Source organism: Petaurus breviceps, unplaced genomic scaffold (genome assembly GCF_028583685.1).
Source record: "Petaurus breviceps papuanus isolate PSGF00001 unplaced genomic scaffold, PetGlider_PUasm1.0 221, whole genome shotgun sequence".
Lineage (NCBI taxonomy): Eukaryota > Metazoa > Chordata > Mammalia > Diprotodontia > Petauridae > Petaurus > Petaurus breviceps.
In genome coordinates, this window is record NW_027185877.1 from 7,405,443 (window position 1) to 7,419,084 (window position 13,642).

The following is a 13,642-nucleotide window of genomic DNA, read 5'->3' on the forward strand; positions in this document are numbered from 1 at the left end:
TTGACTTTGATGCTCCTTAGCATCATAAGATCATAGATTTTGAGTAAAAAAAAGAGACTTTAGAGGTTGTCTATGTAGTAACCCCCATTTTGTGAACATCCCCCATCTTTCCCCATCACTGGAGAGCTGCCTAGGAAACCTGCCCAAAACCCAACAATGCCTGTCCAGGCAGCAAACATGCCAAGTAAACTTGCCCAAGCCTGCTACCTGAAGCCCATACCCCTCCCTCCACTTCTGTCCAGTTCTCAAAATAGATTTGGGAACTTTCCAGTGGTGTAACAAACTGATCCCTAGACAACAATCATTAAGCAATGCTTAATTGCTTTAAAAGCTTTGGCTTCTGTATTTTCCTTGCTTGCTGTTAGTGACATTTGTTGTTGACATTTATGTTGTGGCTTTTGTCTATATAAACCCCAAGATGTATATGCTCGGGGCTGCCTGATTTGGGTACATGACCCCTGGCAGTCCCTGGGTTAATTATGCTCCACAATAAATTCCATTTAAAATGATTAATGGTCTCCCCTCGCAATTTCACTTTACAACAGTCTATCCCAACCTCCCCATTTTATAGATGAGAAAACTGAGACCCAAAGAAGTAACTGACTTACCAAGAAGTAAATGACTTACCAAATGACTTCCAGAAGCAGTAGATAGCCCACCAAGAATTTGAACTCAAGTCCTCTGAATTTCACTTCATCACCCCTTGACTGCTTTGAGTACCTATTTTATTGGATTTTTTTTTTGGAGGGGAGAGGGCAGGGCAATTGGGGTTAAGTGACTTGCCCAAGGTCACATGGCTAGTAAGTGTTAAGTGTTTGAGGTCAGATCTGACTCCAGGGCCAGTGCTCTAGTCACTGCGCCACCTAGCCACCCCGTTCAAGTACTTTTTGATTCTTACAAATGTGAATTGAGCCTGACTCCTCCTAATAATTAGAATCTGGAGACTGGCATGGGATATAACCACAATTTATGAGATTATTTCTATTGGAAAAATTGTCCCCAGTTCTGCACAACTAATTTACAAATAAGCTTTTCAAACAAATACATTTTATAATACAATTTATAATGCATTTTATAATTTACAAACTTTTCAAACAAATACATTTTATAAGCTGAGGACAGTCCATAGTTCTTTTTAAACACTAGTAGAAATAAGGCTCCCTTATGTGGAAGTGATATATCTTTATGCTTCTCTGTTTAAAGGGAAACTAATGTATCCTTTAAAAAAAAAAAAGACATAGTACCCTGTTAGGTTGGATAATATGACACACTCAGTCCAGAGTCGTAATTTAACTATAAGAACTACACATTGGAAATGTCAACTTCTATCATCATTTTGTCCTTTTAATCCTCCTATCTGTATTCTGTTTTTCTGTGGCAATTTTTAGTAAATCTCTCTGAGGAGATACAAGAAAACATGTCTGTGCTACAAGAATCCAATTACATGGCTTTTTCATTTGAGTTCTAAGCCTGGGGGTATTGTGGAAGGGAGAGAAAACAAAGATGATTAGAAGCTTGAAACTCAAACATGTTATTTCTTCAACATTGCTGCCTATCTAGCCAGAGAAATAATGACTGTAATCGCATGTCCCCATACCAATGATTAGTCTGATGGACTTAGAGGGAAACTGCCTGGGGGGGGGGAATACAGGCACACAATTAGAAAAGAAGAAATTGTTAGCAAAATTTATTCTTATAAATTGATAATCAATTAGTTTCTCCCTAGAAACTAGACTGGAAATAACCCATGGCAGCTTGTCTAGCTTATTCCTAAATTCCAAATTCACAGATTTTCCTCTTTTATCCTGTTGGTGCCTTTGCTGCTTTTTAGTTCCATGAGATTTGTTATTTCCCATTTTATAAACAACTTAAGTATTGGGCATATATAGGATGTCCCAAAAGTCTTGGTGTAGTTTTTAGCTTTAACAACTATTTAATAACCATTAAAGCTTAAAACTGTGCCAAGACTTTTAGGACACTCTATTTTTACAAAAACACACACACACCCCTTGACTTTTTCCAGAATTGTTTTTTCATTTTAATCTCCTCTCCACTTAATTTTTTTTCTTTTAAGCTTTTATTATTATGTTTCAGTATATTTTTAGGTTCCTTTCCCTATAACATTTAAAATGTCTAATGTGTATAAATTATTTCAAGGTAGCATTATTTTAGATTGTTTTTTTTTTTACAAAAGCTATTTTTCCAAACACTTAATGTAATTCTTACTTCTAAACATTTATATTATTATTCCTATTTAGTATCTTACCTTCTTTTAGAGTTAATGTTAGTCTACAAACAAATGGCACTAATAGAATTACATTTTAATTTTTTGAGCTATCAAGCATTTTTTTTTCTTTCTCCCTTCCTCTTCCCCCTTCCCCCAAAAGTGGTGGGAAAAATTAAAAATGAAACTATTGTAACAAATGTGCAAAAAAGAATTCCCATATTGGCATAAGGCAGAGAGAGGTAGTGAGGTGTAATGGATTGGGAACCAGTCCTGAAGTCAGTAAGAATTGGGTTCAAATCCTGCCCCTAAAATCTACTGGTTTGGGTGACTCTCAGCAACTACCTTAAGCTTTCAGTCCCACCAAGCAACTTTCTAGAATTATATGCTATTAAACTGTTGCATATCTAAATTGGTGAAGGGAATTTCTTCATTGGGAAGTCTCTATGCCAAAGAGATCACAGATTTGATCTCCCAAAAAGACACTGTGAAAAAATAAAATATTATATAGATACTAATTAATAATAAACAAAAAAATCTTTCTTAAATCAAGGGTTGGGAAGAGTTTATGGAAGTATAATCCATGTTCCTTAGATGTTCATGTACTCTAATTTCTGTATTTTAAGGCATAAAATTTATCCCATCCTCTACAGACATATCCCCCAGGCTACTAGAGGGCCAGAACTTGGCCAATCTAGGTCGTCGCTTGATCTCTCTCAAGCAGCACCCATCCTCAACCTCTAATCAGATCATGTCTTTACTACATATGCCCATTTTACCTCAACTTTTAGGTCTTGCTCACCAAATTTTTTTTCTTCCTGAAGTATACACCCTGCCATCTTTTCCTGTCCAAGTATGCCACATCTTTTAAGTGTTGTAGGTAAGAATAAATCTCTAGAAATTCATGGATCCATAATTTCATATATCTGGGTTCCCCATCCACCAATGTAGGTCACAACCTTTTGCCTGTCTTAGAAGATGGTCTTCATGCATTTCTGGGGCAAAAATGAACGAATGAACAAAACACTTTCTGATGAGCTATTCCCCGGGTGATTAGCTTATCCAACCAGCTAGGCAGTGTTTGGAGGAGAGACCCATAGTACATTTTGGTACCTTACTAAAGACCTTTCTAGTTTTGTAGGGCTTGACAGAGTATGTGCCCTATGGCCATAGGTTTTGGGAACCCAAGGTCACCTTTGCTCCATAATGAGGCATCAGAGTCAGACTTTAGTAGAGAAATGATTTAATAGCTCATGCATTAGTTGAAAAATAAGAAAAAGTTTAAAACCTGATATATTAATAACTATAATAAAGCAAAGTTTGCATTAATAAATCACTAATAAATTTTTGTCATGTCGTGTGAATATAATAGTTTATTATGTTAATGGAACTAGCTATTTCCACTGAAGTAAGAACTGTGTTAAGTATGTTCTTAATATTTGTTGGATTATATCTGCAAAACATTACCAAGTTGATAGGATACAGGTAAAGGGATAGAAGTTGAACAAAATGACCTCACAAAGATAAAGAAAAAGATTCTGTGCCGCCTGAGAGGCATTTATAATGGCAAAGGATGACTCTTATCCAGGCTGAGACCATGCCATCACCCTGGAAGGGAAGATAGAAACTTCAAACACAAGTGGGGCTTGATTGTACTAAAATAGAGCAATACCCATCTGGACTTTTTTTTTAAGAGGATCTAGTAAGATGGGGTTTGGAGGTATTTCTACTGCATGTGCATACGTACACAGCAGAAATTGTTTCTTATTTTTATATATTAATTTATTTTTACAAGCTTTTCTTTCTCCCTCCCATGACTTGTTCTGCCCTACCCAAAGGAATGATAGAAAAGAAAAACAAAAATCAAAATCCTCACAGTAAACATGCAGAGTTTGGCAAAACAAATTCCCACATTGGCTGTGTCCAAAAATGCATGTCTCATTGTGGATTCTAAGTCTGTCACTTTACTGGCAAGAGGTGGGTAGTGTGATTCATCTTCAGTCCTCTGGACTCATGCATGGTTTATGATCACATAAATCAGAGTTCTAAAGTTACAGCAGAAATTTCAAGTGTGTTTCACTTGTGACCCTCTGCTTTTCATCAGGGTTTAACTCTTTGAATTCAGGTGGCATGTATGAACTGGGTGGATACACATGTCTAAAAAGGACTACCTCCTGTGGTAAGGAAAGAGAAAGTCTCAGACTCACTCTACCAAGTCAGCAAAACTCAGGCCAGATTTCTTAATAAGCTGTTCGTACATTGACTTGAGAAGATGGAGGTCACACCTCTGTCTTATTCCCACTGCAACAAGACAAAAAGGGATTCTTTTTCTCTTTGGCAGACAGTAGGCACTTAATCAAAGCTTGTTGATTGATTGATTAATTGAATACAGACAACCAATTTGCTGGATTTCCAATCCCATTGGAAGAAAAACCCAAGGAGTGACACTAACTCATAAAGAATGAAGGAAAATAGGAATCCAATACCATAATAAGTGCTGAAGGCCAATTTTGCAGTCCTGTATCATAAATGTTTTACACTGATGATGAGACTTTTATTTGGCTTCTTCAGAACTAAGGCAATTGGTCTTGAGATTACCAGCATTAGAAGAGGACCTTATCTAAGAGACTGATTTCATTTACCAAAGTTAGGAAGGACTTGGAAATAACTGTCCATTATGCTGGGCTAAACAGTTGCTGTATCTGTGCATTGGCCTTCTGCCTACACTATAACCTATAAAATGTACCATGGTAGGTTTGTGTTCATCCATCTGCTCCAAATTTGCCATGCTCTTTGCATGTAACTATGGCTGCCCTCTACAAAGTGAGCTTATACTTAGCCAAAATCCATTTGACTGTAACACCAATAGCAGCTTCTAAAAACCTATAGTTTTCTACAGCCAGTTTCACCTAAGCAAACTTTAATCTCTTTGCTATAGAATTATACTTGGCCTCTGTGCTCATGTTTCTACCCGACAAGCACTTTCCTTAAACTTGAAAGACTCTACTTCTGAATCTTCTCTGCCTAGACACCGATAATATGAATGAATTAATGTTGATATTTGTATGCTAGATTTGATGTTTCTTAGTTAAAAGACTCTTGTTTAGTTAATGAACCTTTAAAAATTGAGATTACATGTCTTAATTGTAGGAATTTCTGAGCTAACAGAAGGATAAATTTAAAATTCACCTCTTCCAACATGAATAACCTTTCTGAATAACCTCACTCATGTGGTTCTTTCTACTATTTGAAATCCTTCAGTACTTTTGACTAGTCTGTACCATATACCCCCATTTAAGTTGTATACATTTTGCCATGTTCTATAGTTGTTTTAGAGGTATATGTATTATCTTCAACCTTAGATTATAAAGTTCTTAAGAATATGCATTTTAAGTGCTTTTTTAATCCATTGGGTCAAGTAAAGTATTGAGAAACGTTAGTAGGCATGCTGAAGCCATAATAATGGAGGTGTTCATAGGAAGAGTGGGAAAGATTGGAGAAATGGCCTCATGCAGGTGATAGCAAGACTTATAGAAAGTTTTCTATTGTTTCCCTGTCTTGAAAGGGGCAACCTGCTCTTGGCTGACCACAGACATAACTATGAATTGTCACTGAATTACTGGAAGACATATTGTAGGAATTAACAGTCCTGGAAGCAAACTTTATTCAGGATTAAAATAGTATAAAGGAAAGAAGGCCCAGAAATGTTATGTAAGAACAGTGCAATTTCCAAATCAACATTTGGCAGAACACAGTTTACAATAGGTGCCCACAGGTGTCCTTTTATCTTGCTTCCACAGTAAATTTAGCTGGCTTTGAAGAGTTGCCTGAGTCCTCTATAATGAATACTCTTTTGTTAACTCTAACTTGCATATGTAGAGAAGCACCTGTTTGCAAGACAAAAAATACTGGAATAGAAACAGACATGAAAATAAAAAACCCCACATATATGCATATGTATATTTCTATGTATTTGCATATCTTTGTTTATATATGTGCATGTGTGGGTATATTTGTATTTCTGTGTATATAATGTATATACATGTGTGGGTATGGGCGTGGGGATGTGTGGGGGGTGTGTGTGTGTGTATGTATTCCCAGAGGTTGTCCCTAAAATATTAAGCTTTAGTAGATTAAAACTACACTAAGTGTTTTAGAACATCCTGTATCCATCCATCCATTCATTTATATACCCATGTATGAAAGGGGATATCTCTCCCTATTATGGAAATGTAAAAAGTGTCAACGATATCTGTATTTTCTTTCACATACACACATGATAGGGAGACAAAGCTACCTACTATGGAAAAGTAAAGGGTCAGGATGTATCATCTCCCTCCCATCTATGTATCATCTAAAGTCTCCCTCCCCACCCCCTGCCCCTTCTTCTTTCTCACTTCTTTTGTTTGGGGTGAGGTCATTTGTGCTTCATTTCTTTCTCTGTCTTAGAAAGGAGTTTAGAAGACATTTGTACCCATTACTTGGTTCTTTTTTTTCCTCCAGAATTCTTTTTTTTGTGAGGACTGATAGGCTCAGAAACGCTCTTTATTTTTATGCTTTACTAAGAGCTCCAAAACACCCCCAAGCAAGACTAACCTAACGGGATTCTGGGAAATATATCTTTATTGCTTCTTTCTTTCTTCCTGGAGATAATTTTATTGAAAGTTGCAACCATCTTTTCTGTTCCCAGTATTCTCTCTGTGTGTTTGTATATGTTATCACCCTATCATTATCCTTAGTTCGATTCTTCTCCTTCCTGGCTATATTTTTTCCTCTGCATGACTGAAATATATGTTATTTATTATTAGAAATTGATAAAAACCAAGTTCTTAACAAAGTAGTTGTTGGTTGAACTAATTCTCATTCTATGAATAATAATTGACATCTTTACCTTTGAACCAAAAATGATAGAGGTTGAAGGAGTAGATCCATTGACAACATGGGCATTGGAATGGTGATATCATATTGTGTTGGGCACAGACCTACATGATTGCCCTAAGGATAAAATAGCTTTTCTTGTCCATATGGTCTCTTTGTGTTACTTGGAGCAACCGCTTAGGGCCAAATGACCTTCAACCTGCCCCTAATCGGCAAAATGACATTCTCCCATCTCAGGACAAGAGGTTGCCCCCACTAATCAACAGCTGAATCATCAACTATGTGCTATATAGATCATGTGTCCAACTTTCCAGAGGTCACATCTGTGATGCATCACCACCACCCTAGGAAGGGGAAAGCTCTCTGGTTGAGCAATTTCTTGGATCCAGATTCTAAGAAGACTTACCTGGTATGAAATGACTGCCTTGGGGCAGCTAGGTGGTACAGTGAATAGAGCACTGGTCCCGGAGTCAGGAGGACCTGAATTCAAATCCAACCTCAGACACTTGATACTTACCAGCTGTGTGACTTTTGTCAAGTCACTTAACCCCAATGGCCTTCCCCCCACTCAAAAAAAAAAAAGAAATTATTGTCTTTCATGTATTTCTGCATTATATTCTTTAGACCTTCCTTATTCCTTTTCCAGTGCAGAATTGCCTTGGTCTCAAGGTCTTTTCCCCCTCAGAGGATTCTATATACCCTAGAAAAATACCTTAGCCACCCCTCAGTTGAAAGACTCCCTTTCCTCTGGGATAATTCAGATAACTCCTTCCCAGAAAGGACTTGGAGACCAAGAGATGGTGTTGGTGGGAGATACTTTGCTTTTTTTTTAATTCTCAAGTATGCAGTTTGTTTTTATTTAGAATACCTTATTAAAATCTACATTTAGAAATTTTTATTTTCATTAATCAGAACCAACCAAAAAAAGTAAAAGCACATGAAAGAAAAAAGAAGGAAATTTCCACTTGATCAGCTTTGGGATAGGAGGAAGAGGAGGAAGATGCACAAGTAGAACTATTCAATAAGTGATGGTTGGGAGAAATACTGGCTATTAGTTTGGGAAAGAAAGGTTGGTTAAAAAGTTGGAACTGGATAAGGGAAAGAGATAGTGAACCAAGAGTGATGGAAGAGAGGCTGGTTGTAATGGAAGATTATATTGGTATACACATATGTACATATGTGTGTGTGTATATATATACATATATATACACATAAACATATAAAATGGCTATCTTCCTAAATAAAAGAACCTCTTCTCCACCACATTCCAAAAAGTACAATGCTTTGTTTTCTAACAGCACAAAAGAGGTAAAATTATTACTTCATAACTATAATTGTATTCTTACTTAAAAGAAAGGGAATCTCCTTGCTGACTTGGTGTAATATTGATGGGATTTAAGATCTTCCCTGCCCTCCTGTGGAGCCCATTAAGGGAAGCAATTTGATGCCTTCTGGCTCTGAGAAGTGTGTGTGTGTGTGTGTGTGTGTGTATAAAATCTGAGTTGATATTTTGCTTTGGGGGCTCGCTTATGAGAAGGATCTTATGATTCCATGGTTGAGATTCTGAGTAACGGTATGTTCAGAGCTCCCTGACTGCTCAGATGTAAAGGCTCTTTCAATCCAGTAAAGTGTATAGTTTCATAGATTCATATAGATTCAGGCAGTCAGACCCCCATCTTAATATCTTTATTTCTCTGCTTGTATTTCCTCTAAAGTTCAGGGTGCTGACTTTTCCCCTGAACTAGTGATTTTAAAAGATTGTTGACCCCTTAAACAGCTATCTTTCCTAGTAAAGCAGATCTAAGAACCTTTGCTAACAGCCATCCTGGGTAAGCCAGTGTGGTTGTTGCTACACTTGGTGGTAATTCTAAATTACTAAATGAAGGTGAGGATGAGTTCTTATTTGGTCCCTGTGGAAGAAGGGGGATGTTACCCCACAGAAGTCTAAGGGGGCAAAGAGTTGGTATCATACCTTTGATGTGGCTCTCAGGGATGGATAAGTTTTGGTAGATGAATCAGGGACCACTGAGTGTTGGGGAGAGCCTCAGTATCAACTGAGATCCCAGGACAGGTTGCACACAAAAGGATTATAACCTCTTAGCTACTTTATAGAGAGAATCTTGCAGTAGGGTGAGGAATTCTAAACCATGCCAGAGGCATCATCATCTATGCTGAGGCCCTGATGCTGTCTCTGCTCATTGTCATCCCCTTGAAGGACATTCACTGTAAACTGTGATGATTTGGTTTCACTAATCAGATGGAAATGATTGTTGAGATCTGAGATTCCATTCTTCCAAAGCAGAGAGGAAAAGCCTAGGATTTCTGACCTGTGTCTTCCTCCATGCATTTTTCTTCTTTTACTTTATAGTGACTTCTTCAGGGGGCTTGCCAAAAATTTTTTGTTGTTCTCTGTGTTTTTTTTTTAATTTTTGTTTTTTCTCTTTTCTTCCTTTAGCACCAACTACCTATACAAGGAAGATTGTCCATTAAGAGCCCTAAAAGCATTCAAATGTTTGAAGATCCTTAGGACCTTGCCACCCTGGGGCAACTCATTCCAACATATACAAGATGCCTAAGCTTTGTGAATCTTTTGCTTTATTTTGTTTTGGTTTTGCCTTTTGAAGGGGGGAATGTAGGTCAATTGGGGTTAAATGACTTTTGCCCAATGTCACACAGCTAGTTTTGTGTTGTGTCTGAGGCTGGATTTGAAACCAGGTCCTTCTGACTCCAGGGCCGGGGCTCTATTCACTGTGCCACCTAGCCACCCCTGAGCTTTGTGAATCTTAAAGCTTTATGTGACTGCTAGTAGTTGTTGTTGTTACACTCTGGTTCTGAATGTGAGTGGCAGAAAGGAGTTTGATAGGGATGAGAAATTGAGAAAGGGACACAATGGGTACCATGTTAAATTTGAAGTGAAGATAAGATTTGGAAATGACTCCAGGTCCAGCACTCATTGTGCCACCTAGCTGCTACAACTTTCAATTTATAGAATAATAACTAAACATAGGGGAAAGGTATATGATTGACAGAGTTTCCTCTCAAGCAAAAAGTTTGTTTTCTAAAGGGAAGGATGAATGTTGGGGGAGAGGTTTAATCTATCTTACGGAAGTAAAAGGTTTTATAGGGCATACTATAATACATACATCTTTTAATTAGCTAATCCAGATGGATAGAAATGGAATAAAACAAACTTCCTGTCAAAGATATTTATTTGCTGCTCTTAATGGATTTTATAAAATGTTATGTTATTCCAAGAGATTTCATTGCATTGAGTTCTCTTTGAAAAATCTAGCAAAAAATAAAATAAAATCCATGTAAATGCCATATACCACACAGCAGAAAAAATTATTCCCAAACCTCAATTCCATTTTCTTCTTTAACACAGTTGGACCCAAGAATGCACACAGTGATACTGAGTAAGTCTAGATAATGCTAACTGCTGTGAGAAACAGAATTTTCATCAAATCTGGGGACTTGGGGAAGGGAGGGACATGTGAATTCTATTTTTTTCTAAATGATACCTCAATAGTAAAATTTCAAATGGTCTTTATGAATTTAATCAGTAAAAAAAAAATCTTATAAGAATTAACATAGGGGCAGCCAGGTAGCACAGAGAGTAAGAGCACCGGCTCCAGTGTTGAGAAGACCTGGAGATCAAATCCCGGGCTCAGACACTTGACACCCACTCAGAAACACCTGGTTGTGTAACCTTGAGCAAGTTACTTAACCCCGATTGCTTTAAAAAAATTTTTTTTAATTTAAAAAAAAGAATTAACATAAGATGTTGACAGTAGTACAATAGTTCATTCTGAGAACATTTCATTTGTCTGTACATATGCTTGTCTAATGAGAAATAGGACATATGAAATAACTCACCAGTGACAGGTGGAAGGTCAGGGTGATGTCTGAAGTGATTAAATAGAATGCTTTACACACACTTTCAAAAAGGGACAGGGTCAAAGTAAAGAACAGAACAAGTAGGGGCGGGATAGGATGGAGGGAAATAAAGTCAATCTTTCACAATATATCTACTATGGAAATGTTTAGTGCAGCTACACATGTATGGCCTATATTGAATTGCTTGTCTTCCCAGTAGGTGTGGGTAATGAGGGAGGAAGGGAAAGAAACTGAAATTCAAAGTTTTAAAATCAAATGTTTTAAAAAAATATATATTTTTTTTACGTGCAACTGGGAAATAAGATGTACAGGCACTGGAGTATGGAGATACATCTTACCCTACTGGAAAGTCGGAGGGGGGATGGGGAAGGATATAGGAGAGAGCAGATTGGGGGAGGGGGTATACAATGGGATCGCTGTTTTGGGGTAGTGGGCGGGGGAGAGTCTGGGAGAAAATTTGTAACTCAAAATCTGGCAGAAATGATGTGAATCAGAGGTTAATAAAGCATTTGAAAAATGAAAAAAAAAAACCTAAAAACATTTTTAAAAGAAAAAAATCATTTTCCAGAGTTCAGTACCAAAAATGAAATTTCCACAGGTGTTGGTAGAGGTGGACTGAGGAGGAGTCCCAAATAACTGAGGTTGGCTTGGAACTGAAAAGAAAACTCCTTCTGTGAACCATGTATATAAAGGAGGAAAAAAGAATTTAACTAGGTGGTTTCTAAGATTTCTCTCAGCTCTAACATCCTTTTTTTTTAAAATGATTTATTAACTTCTGATTTACATCATTCATTTCTGCCAGATTTTGAGTTACAAATTTTCTCCCTATTTTTCCCCTACCCACAGCCCCAAAATTGCAGTCCCACAGGATATCCCCTCCTCCAATCTGCTCTCTAACATATCTTCTCCCATACCACTTTTGACTTTTCCAGGGGATCTCTATGCCCCAGTGCCTGTATAAGCAGTTCAGTATAGGTTGTACATATGTAGCTAATGCAAAACAATGACATAGTATATATATTGTAAAAGACTGACTATATTTCCCTCCCTCCTATCCCACCTCCCACTTGTTCTGTTCTCTACTTTGATCCCATCCCTTTTTTTTTTTTTTTAAGCAATCGGGGTTAAGTAACTTGCTCAAGGTTACATGGCCAGTTATTTCTGGGTGTGGTGCTGAGTATCTGAGCCCGGATTTGATCCAGGTCATCCCGACACTGGAGCCGGTGCTCTTACTTGCTGAGCCACCTGGCCACCCCTAAGCAATTGGGGTTAAGTAACTTGCTCAAGGTTACTCGGCCAGGTGTTTCTGGGTGGGTGCTAAGTGTCTGAGCCCGGGATTCCATCTCCAGGTCTTCTCAACACTGGAGCCGGTGCTCTTACTCGCTGTGCTACCTGGCCACCCCTGATCCCATCCCTTTTCAAAACTGGGTGCTTTCAACTTCCCTCCCCCCCAGCCTGCCCTACTTTCCATCATCCCCCCTCTCATCCCCTTCCCCCCTACTCTCCTGTAGGGTGAGATACCCTATTTAGTGTGTATTTCATTCCCTCCTCAAACCAAATTCAATGGAAATAAGGTTGACCCATTCCCTTTTGCCTTCCTATTCTTCCCCTCCATTGTAACCATTTTCCCTTGCCTCTTCTATATGAGATACTTTACCCCATTCTGTCTCTCCCCATCTCCTCTCATATTCCTCTCTCACCTCTTAATTTCACCTTTCAAGTATCATCCCTTCCTGTTAAATTGGTCCTGTGCCCTCTATCTATGTATACTTGTAAACATTTATACACACATTAACATATGTATTCATATGCCCATATACCCTCATATATAGACATATACATATATTTCTATTCCCTTCAACTATTGAGAAGTTTCACAAGTTACAATTATTGTTTTTCCATGTAGAAATGTTAAGTTCAACTTTGATAAGTTCCTTATGATTTCTTTTCCCTGTTTACCTTCTCATGCTTCTCTTGCTTCTTGTATCTGAATGTCAAATTTTCTATTCAACTCTGGTTTTTTCAACAAGAATGCTTGAAAGTCCTCTATTCCACTAAATAACCATATTTTCCCCTGAAACATGATACTCAGTTTTGCTGGGTAGGTGACTCTTGGTTTTAATCCCAGCTCCTTTGACCTCCGGATTATCATATTCCAAGACCTTTGATCCCTCAGTGTAGAAGTTGCCAGATCCTGGGTTATCCTGATTGTGTTTCCACAATATTCAAATTGTTTCTTCCTGGCTGCTTGTAATATTCTCTCCTTAATCTGGGAATTTTGGAACCTGGCTATAATATTCCTAGGAGTTTTCTTTTTGGGATCTTTTTCAGGAGGTGATCGGTGGATTCTTTCAACCTCTATTTTGCCCTCTGGTTCTAAAACATCAGGGCAGTTTTCTTTGAGAACTTCCTGGAGGATGATTTCTAGGTTCTTACTTTGATCATGGCTTTCAGGTAGTCTTATAATTTTAAAATTATCTCTCCTGGATCTATTTTCCAGGTCAGTGGTTTTTCCCATGAGATATTTCCCATTGCCTTCTATTCTTTCATTTGTTTGGATCTGTTTAACAGCATCTTGATTTCTAATAAAGTCATTAGCTTCTATTTGCTCCAATCTAATTCTGAAGCAATGATTCTCCTCAT